A 12458-nucleotide genomic window follows, 5' to 3' on the forward strand; every position below is an offset into this window, starting at 1 on the left:
AGAACACGTCTCTCCGTGTCATTGGATGAATTGCCTTAGTTCCATCATAAGGGAAACGTAGTGAAATGAACTGAAACTTGGCTGAGAAGATAGAAACAGGGACTCTGAATGTTATTTTTATTTTGTTTTGTGGTTTAATTAGCAATATGCGATCTAAGGGAAAAGTTTCTCACCAAGATGCAAAGCTTTTCTCCCCTACATCTGAATTACCTGTTTAATCATTTGCACATTGCTCTGCTGAATTTGAATTCATATTTTCAAACGTTCATAGTGTGTAAATGTGACCAGTTTAGGGAGGTTTCACTATCAATATTTCACAAGATGGAAGGAAGGCAGATTGCCTGTGACAGTGATTCCCCATTCCACCTTCACATTTTTCCTATAGGTAACATCATTGCTGACATACGAAAGCTGATAGATTCGTTCTACATATGCACTCCATGGGATTTAAATTATTGCTTTTTCTATGGGCTGTAGCTAATTTCCCTTCCCTAGGCATTCATCCTACGATCACCAATGCCCTGTTTCTAAATTGACAAAGATTAAGGGAGTCATACCTCGCTAAAAATGTTAACTGGCTGGAAGAAGAATGCCTTCTGGGATCTCAGTGCCACCAACCATCACAGACCATCTTCAAATATATACAATATATTAATGGCAAAGAACTGTTTTCAGACGATTGATTTTTTTCACTTCATCTGTCCCTTGCATAAAATAGATAACTTGTTCCTATAAAAGCAACAGTGCAACACAGGTTAATGCTGCTTCACTCTCATTTTTCTCTTAGCGAGGGCTACAGTATGTGCTATTTATACACGTTATCAGTTTTTATGAAGGGAAAGACTATTGACCTTTAATATTATCAGAACCAAGTGAATTTAGGCCAACTGTTCCATATCTAAGTATTTGTACTTTGACTCATAGTAGTTGGAGCTTTATTCCAAGACTAGGTAAGTAAAGAGCAATTTTTTTAAATTCTTAATCTCTTTCAGATACCCGAAATGTTCATTAATCCTTTGATAGACATACACAGAATCCTCCACAGTTTCAATCCAAAGAAGTGTACTAGGAACCTTCTTTCACACGTTATTTCTCCACTTCTCTGTCCTGACCTCTCAGTACACGTGGGTGTCCCCCACCACCCCAAGCACACATACGAGTGTATATATTCACATCTATCTTAACTTGCTGCCTTAAAGATGTATATAGTTGCTATGAATTTTTACAACATATATTAACACAATGCATAGATAAGTCAAGTACAAGTGCTTAGAACGGACGTCCTAAAGAGATCCTTACAATTGCAAAATTTTTCAAATGTATCTTCCAGAGACAAAGTCACCTTAGGAAGAAATTTCACTTCTTGATAAGTCATAAAATGTATTTCCGATGATAGGAAGTTCAACCCACTTTTTCTACCAGTTTTTAAGATAACAGTGGCAACACTTTGCTGGGTTACTGTGAGCAGGTTCTTTTTAGTCCGACAAAGGGATGATAGTAATTGTTAAGAAAGGTAGTGAACTGGGCATTTTTGAAAGGTGGTTGTCCCACTACTAGAGGAGGCTGCCTGAGCATCAACTTTGGTTATTTCATCTTGATTGATAATCTGTTGACTATCTGCTAAGTGTCACCTTTGTGTAACAAAGTGTGAGTCAGAGAGATCATTTGTCAGGGAGTACAAAGTTTTCTAGTATATGAAAAACAGTATAAAATCTTCTGAAAGAACTACCTTTATTGTCCTTATTTTACAGATGAGAAAACTGAGGCTAGTATTTAAATGAATTACCCCCAAATCATTGATTGAAAATCTGTCTGAATCCAGAGATGGCACTTTTAAAACATGAAGGGATGGGAGTAGAGAGACAGGGGTGCTACTGACAGGATGCTTGTGCACTGGAATCTAGGAAATGCAGACCTATTGGATGTCAGGGACAGTGAGGACTGGGCCAAGTTCAGGCACCGTCCACTCCCTAATTCTCTTTCTCTGTCTTCGCGGCTCCCTTCTGCCCTTCTGTGTGGCCTTTTCCATCCCTCTGTCTACTCCGCTCTCATCTGGCCGGTGCAGCCTCTATGACCCACTCCTCTCTCAGATGAAATCTTGGAGCGCCCGGATCCACAACCATCTCCATTTCTCAGACTGTCAATTTCCAAGTATCAACATCTGCTTTGTTAAGCTCATCTTTTTATCTTACGTGTGACTGAACAAATCTGCATTACCTCACTGTGGGTTAAGGATCCACCTCTGGCCTAAAAAGCTGTGGCCAGAAGGTATAAGCCAATTGGAAGTCATGTCTTCTGCTGAGAAGAATTTAACACATCTGGAGAGTGACATGAAAACAAGAATATGAACTCAAGTCACAACCAGTAGTTCCAGAAAAAGAGTGATGAGACTGCACTGGCTACTGGCTGTCTTCCTTTGGGGGGGAAAAAAAGGGGGAATTTGGAGAGAGGAAGAACAGTCACATGAGCACGAGAGTGAGGTCGTTGACTAAACTCTTGGGCATTCTTCATGTGTTCCCACACCTACCTTTGCACCAGAGAGAGGGAAAGTCCAAAAGGAGGACGTAATTTTCTTTAAAAATAGAAAACAAGACAAAATCTCCTGTCATAAGCAATTACCTCCAAGTCTTGACTTTGGAGCCCAAGTTTTATTTCCCTGTGGGAATGGCTGCGTAACACATAGCCTGTGGAACTTCTTTTTCACAGCCAACCATTCAAAATGAGCAGTAACACTCACCTGGGGTTGCACCATCCCACTCATGTAAGGAGTCTCAACCCATATGGCAATCACAAGCATACTTTAGAGAGGCACCCCCCAATTCTCCCAGAGACCTATCACTTCAATTTCTAAGTGCCAAGCACTTGGTCCAGGCACTGAACTTGCTGTCGCCTTGGTGAACGGGCAAGAGAAAGTGGCAAAAGGCAGATTTGGGGTGACAAAAGTTCACCTGAAAATAGGAGCTTCTTTTCTTTGTTCCCACTTGACTGAACTTCCAGCGTATATTAGATGCAGTAAAATTTTATATTGGAAACACAAGGCATCTAGGCTTTTGGCCAAAAACGTAGGGAAAAAATTAGCAAGCCTTAATATTTCATGGGAAATTCTTGGCTTAAATAATATTTTAATAACGCTTAGCTACGTGTGCCAATAAAGCCTAGAGATGACATAATGATTTATGATTTAAATATCATATAATCTCGGTAATGTCTAGTACCGTCTTGTATTAAACATGAGAGAGCAAATACCCGGTGAGGGAGCTGGGTGAGGAAGCGGCAAAGAACAGAGGAGTAATGCGAAATCAATGCAGGTATCAGGAGAGTGCAGACTGCCTAAATCATCTTATTAAAAATCTGGTGAAAGTATAATAATAGCTAACATATACGGAGAAGATGGGCTATGAGCCTCACAAGGAGAATCTCATTTAATCTTGACAAACATTCTGTGAGGTAAGCATTATTATCCCCATTATAGAGCTGAGTTTCAGACTGGCTTACTTGCTGAAGATTTAGCAGAACTGAGATGCAAATCCAGGCAATCTGACTTCAAAGCTCACACTCATAGCCATAGTGTTGCACTAGACTAATGACTAAGTTAGGGAATCAGGGCAGGGAGGGTACAGCTCAGTGGTAGAGCACATGCTTAGCATGCACGAGGTCCTGGGTTCAATCCCCAGTGCCTCCATTAAAAAAATAAAAGTAATTTTAAAAATTAGTGAACCAAGTAAGTTCTCCTGGGAATAAATGATTTATATGATATGTGATATATGATAAAAAAATGGTTATGTCAGTCTATGTAGAACTATGAAGACCTGAGTTCTCGCCTTGGTTCTATCATATATTGAATGAATGACCTTGGACTTACCATTGAAAGCCTGAGTTTCCATTTCCTCATTTGCAAAAAGGGGAACAAGAAAGCATGATGGAGGAAGGCAGCCACTGCCTGTTGACCTCACTGGGTTTTTGTGAACCTCAAATTAAATGATGGGGAAAGAATTTCATGATTTGAAGAGCACATTCTGATATGAAATATTAGCATTGAGGACCCACTACATATGCCACATCTTAGTAGTATTACAGGGATTTTTTTTTTAAGAACAAAAATAAGCTTTTTCCTTCTTAAAAAGTTTGATAGGAATTCCAATTTTACAATGGTGAGATGATACATTCAAGTTGAAATATTATAGAACAATGGCTCCAGAATACTGATATCCTTGAGGTTGGAAAAGGTGAATGCAAAATCAGTCTGCTGGGGGTCGAACCTAGCTCCCCTGGGGAGGAGAAAAAAATCAATTAAATTAACTCACATTCAAAATTAAAACCACTAGGATAGGAATCAAGAGACACAATGAATAAGAGTATTTGCACAAGAACTAGAAATAATAAAACAATCTGTAAGAGATTTTTAAATATGTATATTTGCCAAAAGGGAAGTGAAAACGTACTCAATATCATTCTTTGTCAGGAATGCAAATAAAAATTGCAAATTAAAAACAGCCACCTACCCACTAAAATGACTAAAACCACAAAGATTGACAATACCAAGTGTTGGTGAAGGTGGAACTCTACACTGTTGAAGTGTGAATGCATAACAGTAGGGAAAGCTGGCTGTTTTCACTAAGGCTAAATATGTCCCTTTAACAGGACTCAACATTTCCATTCCTGGGCACTAGAGAAATGAGTCCGTGAAAAGACTTGTACTGAAATGTTCAGAGTAGCTTTATTCAGTAAGAATCAAAACAAAAACAAAAACAGCCCCAAATGCCCATCAACAGGAGGATGGCTAAATAAACAGTGGCTGAATCACACAATGAAATACTATTACTGGTATACGAAACGATATGGCCACAGCCCACAAACATTACGGTGCGGGAAAGAAGACAGATAGCACACGGCGTCTTTATACATGATTCCATGTATCCCACGCTCAGCAACAAGCAAAACAAACTGATAACAAAATAAGTTATAACAGAGTTAGCTCTGGTGGGGAGCAATGAGGGTCTGGGAAGGGGCAGAGGAGGAAATTTTCTAGGGTGATAGACATGTTTTATGTCTTGATCCGTGATCTGTATGGCAGCTACATAGTTGTATACAGAGGTCTTTAAAAGGCGGGGAAAAAGAGAAATTAATTTAAAATAACCAAATAGAACTTCTAGAAAAGAAAAAAAATCCATTAACATTGTAAATCAACTGTACTTCTGTGGGGAGGGGTATATAGCTCATTGGGAGAGCACATGCTTGGTATGCACAAGGTCCTGGGTTCAATGGCCAGTACCTCCATTAAAAAGAAATAAGTAAGTAAATAAACAGAATAGCTCCCCACCCCCACACACAGAAAAACAAATTAAAAAATATATATACTTCAATTTTTAGAAGTCATTAAAAAGCCATCAAAATTAAAAATTCAATGGATAGATTAAATAGTAATTAAGCTTAAAGGATGAGAGACTTCTTTCCATTGGAAACAGATCTAGCATGTATCTAGAATGCAACACAGAACAAGCCGGTAGGAAACAAGAATACTGGAAAGTTGTGGAGGACAGAATTAGAAGGTCTGAAATCAGGGTCCCAGAGGGAAAAAAAGAGAATGAGGAGGATTCGAAGAGCCAAGAACTATTCTGAAAAAATTTGGACTCAGATGATTTCAAGAAGTAGCTAATCCTTATTTTATTTAAACTATTTCAATCCATAGACAAAGAATACGCATCAGTTCTTTTTACAAAGACTCATAACATTTATCCAAAATCAGGCAGAGATACCACGGGCAGATAATACAGACCAATCTCATTTATAAATATTTATGCAAAAATCCTACATAAATATTAGGAAAAATAATCCAGCAATTTTTTAAAATAATAATTTACCATGACCAACTGGAATTTATCACAGGAATGTAAAAATAATTCAATTTTTTTTAACCTAGTGACTTTATTTACTGTATTAACTGGCCAGGACGGGGGAAAGAAAAAGTCATTTTGGTATATGCTAAAAAGGCCTTTTATGTAATCCATCATCCATTATTGATTTGAAAAACACAGAAAAATAGAAAAACATACACAACCTTACAATGCTAACTAGGTAAATTATATATTCTGGAAGCATTTTCTCAAAATCCTTAAGAAAAATATGCCCTTAACCAGCACTATTATTTATTTACTCTTGATCCAAAAATACTAGCAAATGCAGGTTAAGAAAACATATGTTTTCATAATAAGTTAAGTAAATGTTAATTAAGGAAGTTGCATTAAAGTTATAATTATTTGAGAAAATATTATGTTTTAAGTGTCATTGGCCTGTGCTAAATTCTTCACGTACCCACCTCATTTAATCTATACAACTCTGAGAGGTAGATGGTAGTATCTCCATTTCACAGAAGAGAAGTTGAGGTACGAAGTGATTGTGTTGTTCAAAGCCACCAGCCAAGGAAATGGCAGAACTGATCTTTCTGACTCTAAAGCTAAAACTACGAATTGAAGCAAAAAGTATATTTTATGCAACTTACACAATTCCTCAACTAAAAAAAAAAGACTCAACAGAAAGGATAGCATTTTATTACCTGATTTATTCTAACAGTAAAGGAAGTAATTCGACATTTTAAATTAGCACCAGATATCAAATATTTAATTCTAATAGGAAACTGTTTAGAAAACTGACCTCGTGAAAGCTTTTCTGGCACAGGTAATTTCTACCTAAGGGAAAATTCAGGTCATTTAAAAGCAGAAAAAAATCCTGGCAAATGATCATTGGGGTCAATGAGTCTGAATATGACTTTAAAAATTTCAACTTCTCTAATCCCTTATGCAGGAGGCATTTTTTGAAAGGTGGCAATAAGGAGCTCCCTACAGAGAGTTCTGGAAAATGTCAGGTTTCTCTTTCCAAGCACCGTATGAGTCACTGATTTATTCAAAACACAGTGACGTGAAAGCTTAGCCATGGATCAACACATTGTTGGGAACTGCTACTTCCCCAAGAGCTTCAGAGAAGCTTATGGCAAGACAGATCCCAGGCTCATGCGAACTTGCCTTTCTTTGGCATCAGAATATCAAGGCATAATTTCAAGGGCTGGGAAAAAGGAACAGTGACAGCTACTATTCCTCATCTCTTGGAAGAGACCCTACCAGCTTTACTTAGCACTAGCATTTTGCACCCTACTGGCAGAAAAGAATTACCACGGCTACTCTCTGCTTGATGGAAGGAACCACTTTTCTCTTGGAGACACTCTTATAGTAAACCAGACATGTTGATGTCCTGGGTCCTTATTTTATTACCAGTATCTTGGCTGGCTCCATTTCAGTCCCAAGTCTTGATTAAATTCAAGTGTTGAGGCGATGCCAGTACAAGTATTGGATGGTTAGCATTCTGAAGGTTGGTGAGATCTCAAAAATAATACTCAAGCCTATAAAACGGTATTCTCCTGTGTTTTCTGTTTTTGGTCTTAGATGCGGAAAAATAGCTAAATAATAGTTATAGGAATCTGTGGGTCTATCCCTTCCCCTTTCCACTGCTATGCCCAGCTCTGAGATCTTTTTGACAATCACTAAACCCAAACCAGCCCTAATTATTAATATGAACTGACATTTAGAAGTACTTATAACAGGCCAGCCACCATCCTAAGCAATTTACGTGGATTGTGCCATCTTGTCCTCAGAATGATTCTGAGTTTCTTAAACTTAAGAAGACAGGAGAGTCTCCAGGGAAATTTGGGGGGGGGGGATTTATTTTATATATTTATTTTTAGAGGAGGTACCAGGGATCGAACCCAGGACCTCTTGCATGCTAAGCTCTCACGTTCTACCACTTGGGTTATCCCCTCCCTACTCAGGGAAACTTTTAAATGTGCTTTATTAGAAGCACTTATACCTTCTCATGAAAGATGTTTTAATTTGGGAGCCAAAGATACTCTATCTTATTCCATCCTTCCTCCATGAAAGCCTGAAGGGGCATCAGCGTTTCCCATGTAGCAGGACCACTGGATTAGCAATTATCCCTCTGAGATATTTTTCAGTGAAAAGAGTTTGGGATGAGGGATCAGATGTTTTGTGTTTGTTGTAGTGTTCTACCTGCTAGATATTTGATTTTAGATGTCATTGTGCTGTACTCTAATCGACTCGTGTCAGATGAGGAAAATAACCTAATTTTCACAGAGTTGCCCCCACGATTAGCTCAATGTTTTTCATCACCTGGAATACGCAGGCTCTCAGGCTTCATGCATCGGGTAAATGGAGACATGAGGAGATCAGTGAATGCATTTCCCACGTTTCTCATCTCATCTCCTGCTTTTCCTTGTTTGCATCTGATACATTGATCTTCTCACTGTTCTTCAAACACATCAAGCTTTTATACTTGCTCTTGAGCTGCCTGGGCACTTGGATGATTCTTTTTTCAAATTCCACCTTCTTCAAGAGGCCTCCTCTGAACTCTATGCAAAATTGCCAATCCCTGGCCCCAGGTCATCTCAATCCTTATCCTGTTTTACTCTCTTTGCAAGTCTTAGCACCACTGGTAAGTATATAACGTATTCCTTGTCTACTTGTTTGCTAACAGCTTCCTCTCTAAGAACTGCACTGGAGCAGGAACTTTGACTTGTTTCCCTGGTTATAATAAGAAGGTAGTGATTGTTATGAACACCCCCTTCCTGACGCTCAGACTCACACCTGTCAGCTGGCAGAAGTTCGAGGCGCTAACCATGCAAGCTGGATGGAGATCTTTCTCATTGACGGTTCTAATGGAGATCGGTGAGGCAACGGGGTGACATAATTTAAAGGAGAGTGAAGCTCTGTCCCTCATTTGTGCACATAAATAGATACATATCTCGAAAAGAAATGTTCTCTGAACTCATTGGAATGGATAAGTATGAACAGTTATACTATCATTCCCATTTCATGATAACTCCAAAAAAGTGAGTTTATAACATGCTGTTTTGATTATTAGTTTATGTAACAGTTTTATTAAGCTGATTCCAAACCAATATGTTCCAAAGTGGTTTATATGAGGACACTAATAAAGCAGCACACCAAGCAAACAGACCAACTGTTATTTGGGCTGCTAACATGAATTGTTTCCATTGTCATTTTGAAGACTCTCCAAATTCTTAAGTCTAATATGGCTCAGGAAAACCCAGAGTTTTAAATTCACAAGTCAAGTCAAAGGTGAGGTCATCAAATGCAAAGACTTCACCGTTTATCTCAAGAGAGCTTTCAAGGACTTCACGGATTTGTGTTTGATGATCGAAGCAGCAGACAAACAGGAAGAGTATCAGCCTTTCTTCACTTGTTTGAAGGCACCTGACAAACTTTGCTTCTTAAGAGAATGAGAATTGCAGAAACTTCTTTATCTGCAAATAAGATGCTTAAAGGGTCTAAAAGGACTCTAAAAGATGTTTACTTATAAGTGAACAGATATCCTTGAATTGCTTCTCAATCATTGCATCAATCTCTCCGGGACGTAACATGAACAGATTCTTGCAGGATTCCTGAATAGTTAAGAAAATCATAAAATTTAAAGCTAGCTCTGTTCTAAACCTATTGTAGGTCTCCTCTAGGAGTAAAGCACAAATTAGTCTTCATTCCTGAAAAAACAGTTAGGAAATTATAGAACAGAGAAGAAAACTCTCAGTGGACGGCAGCAAAATAGTGATTAAATAAGGAGACCCGTCACATAAGCCTGAAGTAGCAAGTGCGTTCTTGAAGAAATTGATTTCCTTCACAAATTTCTCAGAGGTAAATTTAAATGTTCATTCTTTGGAACTTAATATGAGAAGACGAGGAGTAAATGGCGAGGAACTAGAGATCAAGCAATAATAAATATTTATTGAGATGCTACTGTGTGTCCAGAAAGACCTTCAGGGATACAGATACATCTCCATCAGGCTCAAAAGTTGTCAAGGGAAACAGAGCCAGCCAATGCCAAGTGTAACATCTAAGTAAGGTTAAGAACTACATGTCCTCATGCAGCTTTCATGCAGTGCAGAAAAACTACTTAAAGAAAAAAGACATAAAGAGTTGGTTTTAAAAAAAAAATCAGGAAAGGAACAGAAAGGGAAAAGAAAAAGCCTGTAATATTTTTATAGTACACCTTCTCCACCTTTTTTTCCCAAAGGGCTGCTATGTGTCTTTAGGTGTATTATTGCCAAAAATTTACTTATTAACTTCTTAAAATTAACTTTCATTATGTGTAGTCTTCATGCCCTTACTGTGAACTAATCAACTGAAAGTACTGACTACTAAAAAGTGAGGTGTAAAGTCTGTCATTTCAAAAGAAGTCCAACCCTTGACTTGAAATCGCCCATTTAGAAGACTGTATCTCATTAGAAAAAAATTGAATCCTAAGAGTGTGTTATAGCAAAAAACTAGAATTTTCACAGGATTCGGATGTGGACTTGCTGCAAATCTTCCCATAATTCTCCTCAGTGGTCTACTTCTTACTTAATTTTCCTACTATTTCTCTGTCATCACAATACATGTCACTGTCGCCTGTGACTTTATGCTTTCCCCATATTGGCCCTGTAGCATTCCTTTTGTATTTGTTTGTATATTGTCTACTGACATTGCCATTCTCCCCTGATCTCTTTCCTTCTCTAATTAACACAATAATTTCCAGCGTCCCCTTCTGCCAGTCACAGAGTTTTGGAGCCTGAAGGGACTCTACTTAGCAACGTAACCCTCAATGCCATCTTGGCCTCTTTTTCCTGATCAACCTCCTAAAGCAGGTGCTTGGTGTTGTCCAATCAAAATCCTTACCACTACTGCCTAACGACTGTCCAAACTCCTTTTCGTTAAGTCTGTCTATGTATATTTTTTTCAAGGCACCAACATGGTCTTCAGCCTTACCTTTCCAGTTCATTGATTCAAAAGTAGTCTTTGAGCCCCTCTGTATTGTAAGCTGTGCTACAGGCTTAAGATACAAAGATTAATCACAGCCCTGCCGTTTTACCGGTTGTTGGGATAGGTGCAAGGCGGTGGAACAAGTCCATGAATAACCCATTTTGTGTTCAGAGTGGTGGTGGCAGGGGCTGCCCACGAAGCACTGGACTCAGGCACCCAGTCCTGCTATTTTGCTCACGTTGCGTCATCAACTCTGATTAAATTAGTTTGTTACTGAACCACGACCCACTCTTGTCAATCCTCCATCATTTTGTTCATGATCTTCCTTCTCAGTGGAGAAAAGCCTTTTCCTGGCTTTTCTGCAAACCCAAATACATCTGGTCTTTCAAAGACTAGATCAGATGCCAAATAATCCATGAAGCTTTCTTTCCTTATTCTTCCAGTCCTAATATCTATAATTTGAATTCCCATGGCACTTCGGTTGTGTTTCCTTTCCATTCTAATCACATCCTTCCTTGTATTAGTTTATCAAAGTCGTGTCTCTTACTACACCTGCATCTTAAGAACAGCAGACTGTGACTATTTATGTATCCCTTCCCCAACTATGGTGTTCAGTGACTGTTCCCCCAGCTAAAACAATGGGGAATAGATTGCACACCAAACAGTTGTAAAATAATGAAATTAACTGTACAACTTGATTCCACCCCCCCATACTTGTAGTAAAACTACTACATAAATTACTGTAAAAATTAACAACAGTGGAGGCGAGAGCTACCACGGACAGAACAGGATTCCCAGGCTTGAAGGGGTTAAGCAGATCAGTCCACAAGGGAAAAAAACGATTCTTCATTTGCCTTCATTAAAGACTAATTTTAGGTCTCTTGGTAATTAAATGAACACATTGTTTATGCTCCATACACTTTCTGCCCCGAGTCTTGGAAAATACATGAAATTTCCAAGAATTAAAGTTTCCATTAACACAAGTGCCAAATCAGGAGGCTTGACCTGTGGGAGAAAGCATAGTTGTCTTTGCTGGCTCCTTTTCGAAAAGCTATAGAACTATATTTACTGCAGAAACTTTCTTGCGCGCAGTTGCTCTGTTTTATCATTTAGGCCATCTAGACAAGACCGAGAAGCTGCAGCATTTCAGAAAGCAACCAATTACTGCAGAATGACGGGTTGAGTTCTAAAGTGTTGACAGCAGTCCCTGTTTGGAGTAAAATTTTTTATTGCAAGAGACTTCGAGTGGTTTTTCCTTCTACTTTTTTTTTTTTTTTGGTCGTTGTTTTGTGTGTGTGTGGGTGTGTGTGTGTGATGTGTGTGTGTCTTTAATTCCCTGACAACCAGCTTTGCTGATGAAGAAATAGACGTAGCGGGTTTCAGAACATCTTCCACTTGTATCGTCCTTACCAGACGGAAATTTAATGTAAATAAGTGATGTGTGCCTGCCTGAACTCATAAGTGAGGCTGGACACCTCAAAAGACTATTTTCTGCTCTCTGTATCTGGTTTTATTCAATCTGAAGTAGCACAGTTATCTGCCCAGGTTTAAAAAAAAAAAAAACAAACTCTTTACGTCAGTGGACTTGGACACAGAAAGTTCTCCCTCCTGAGCAGGGAGCCTTTTAAAGACGTGCGT

The sequence above is a fragment of the Camelus ferus genome, chromosome 34 (assembly GCF_009834535.1).
Source record: "Camelus ferus isolate YT-003-E chromosome 34, BCGSAC_Cfer_1.0, whole genome shotgun sequence".
NCBI lineage: Eukaryota > Metazoa > Chordata > Mammalia > Artiodactyla > Camelidae > Camelus > Camelus ferus.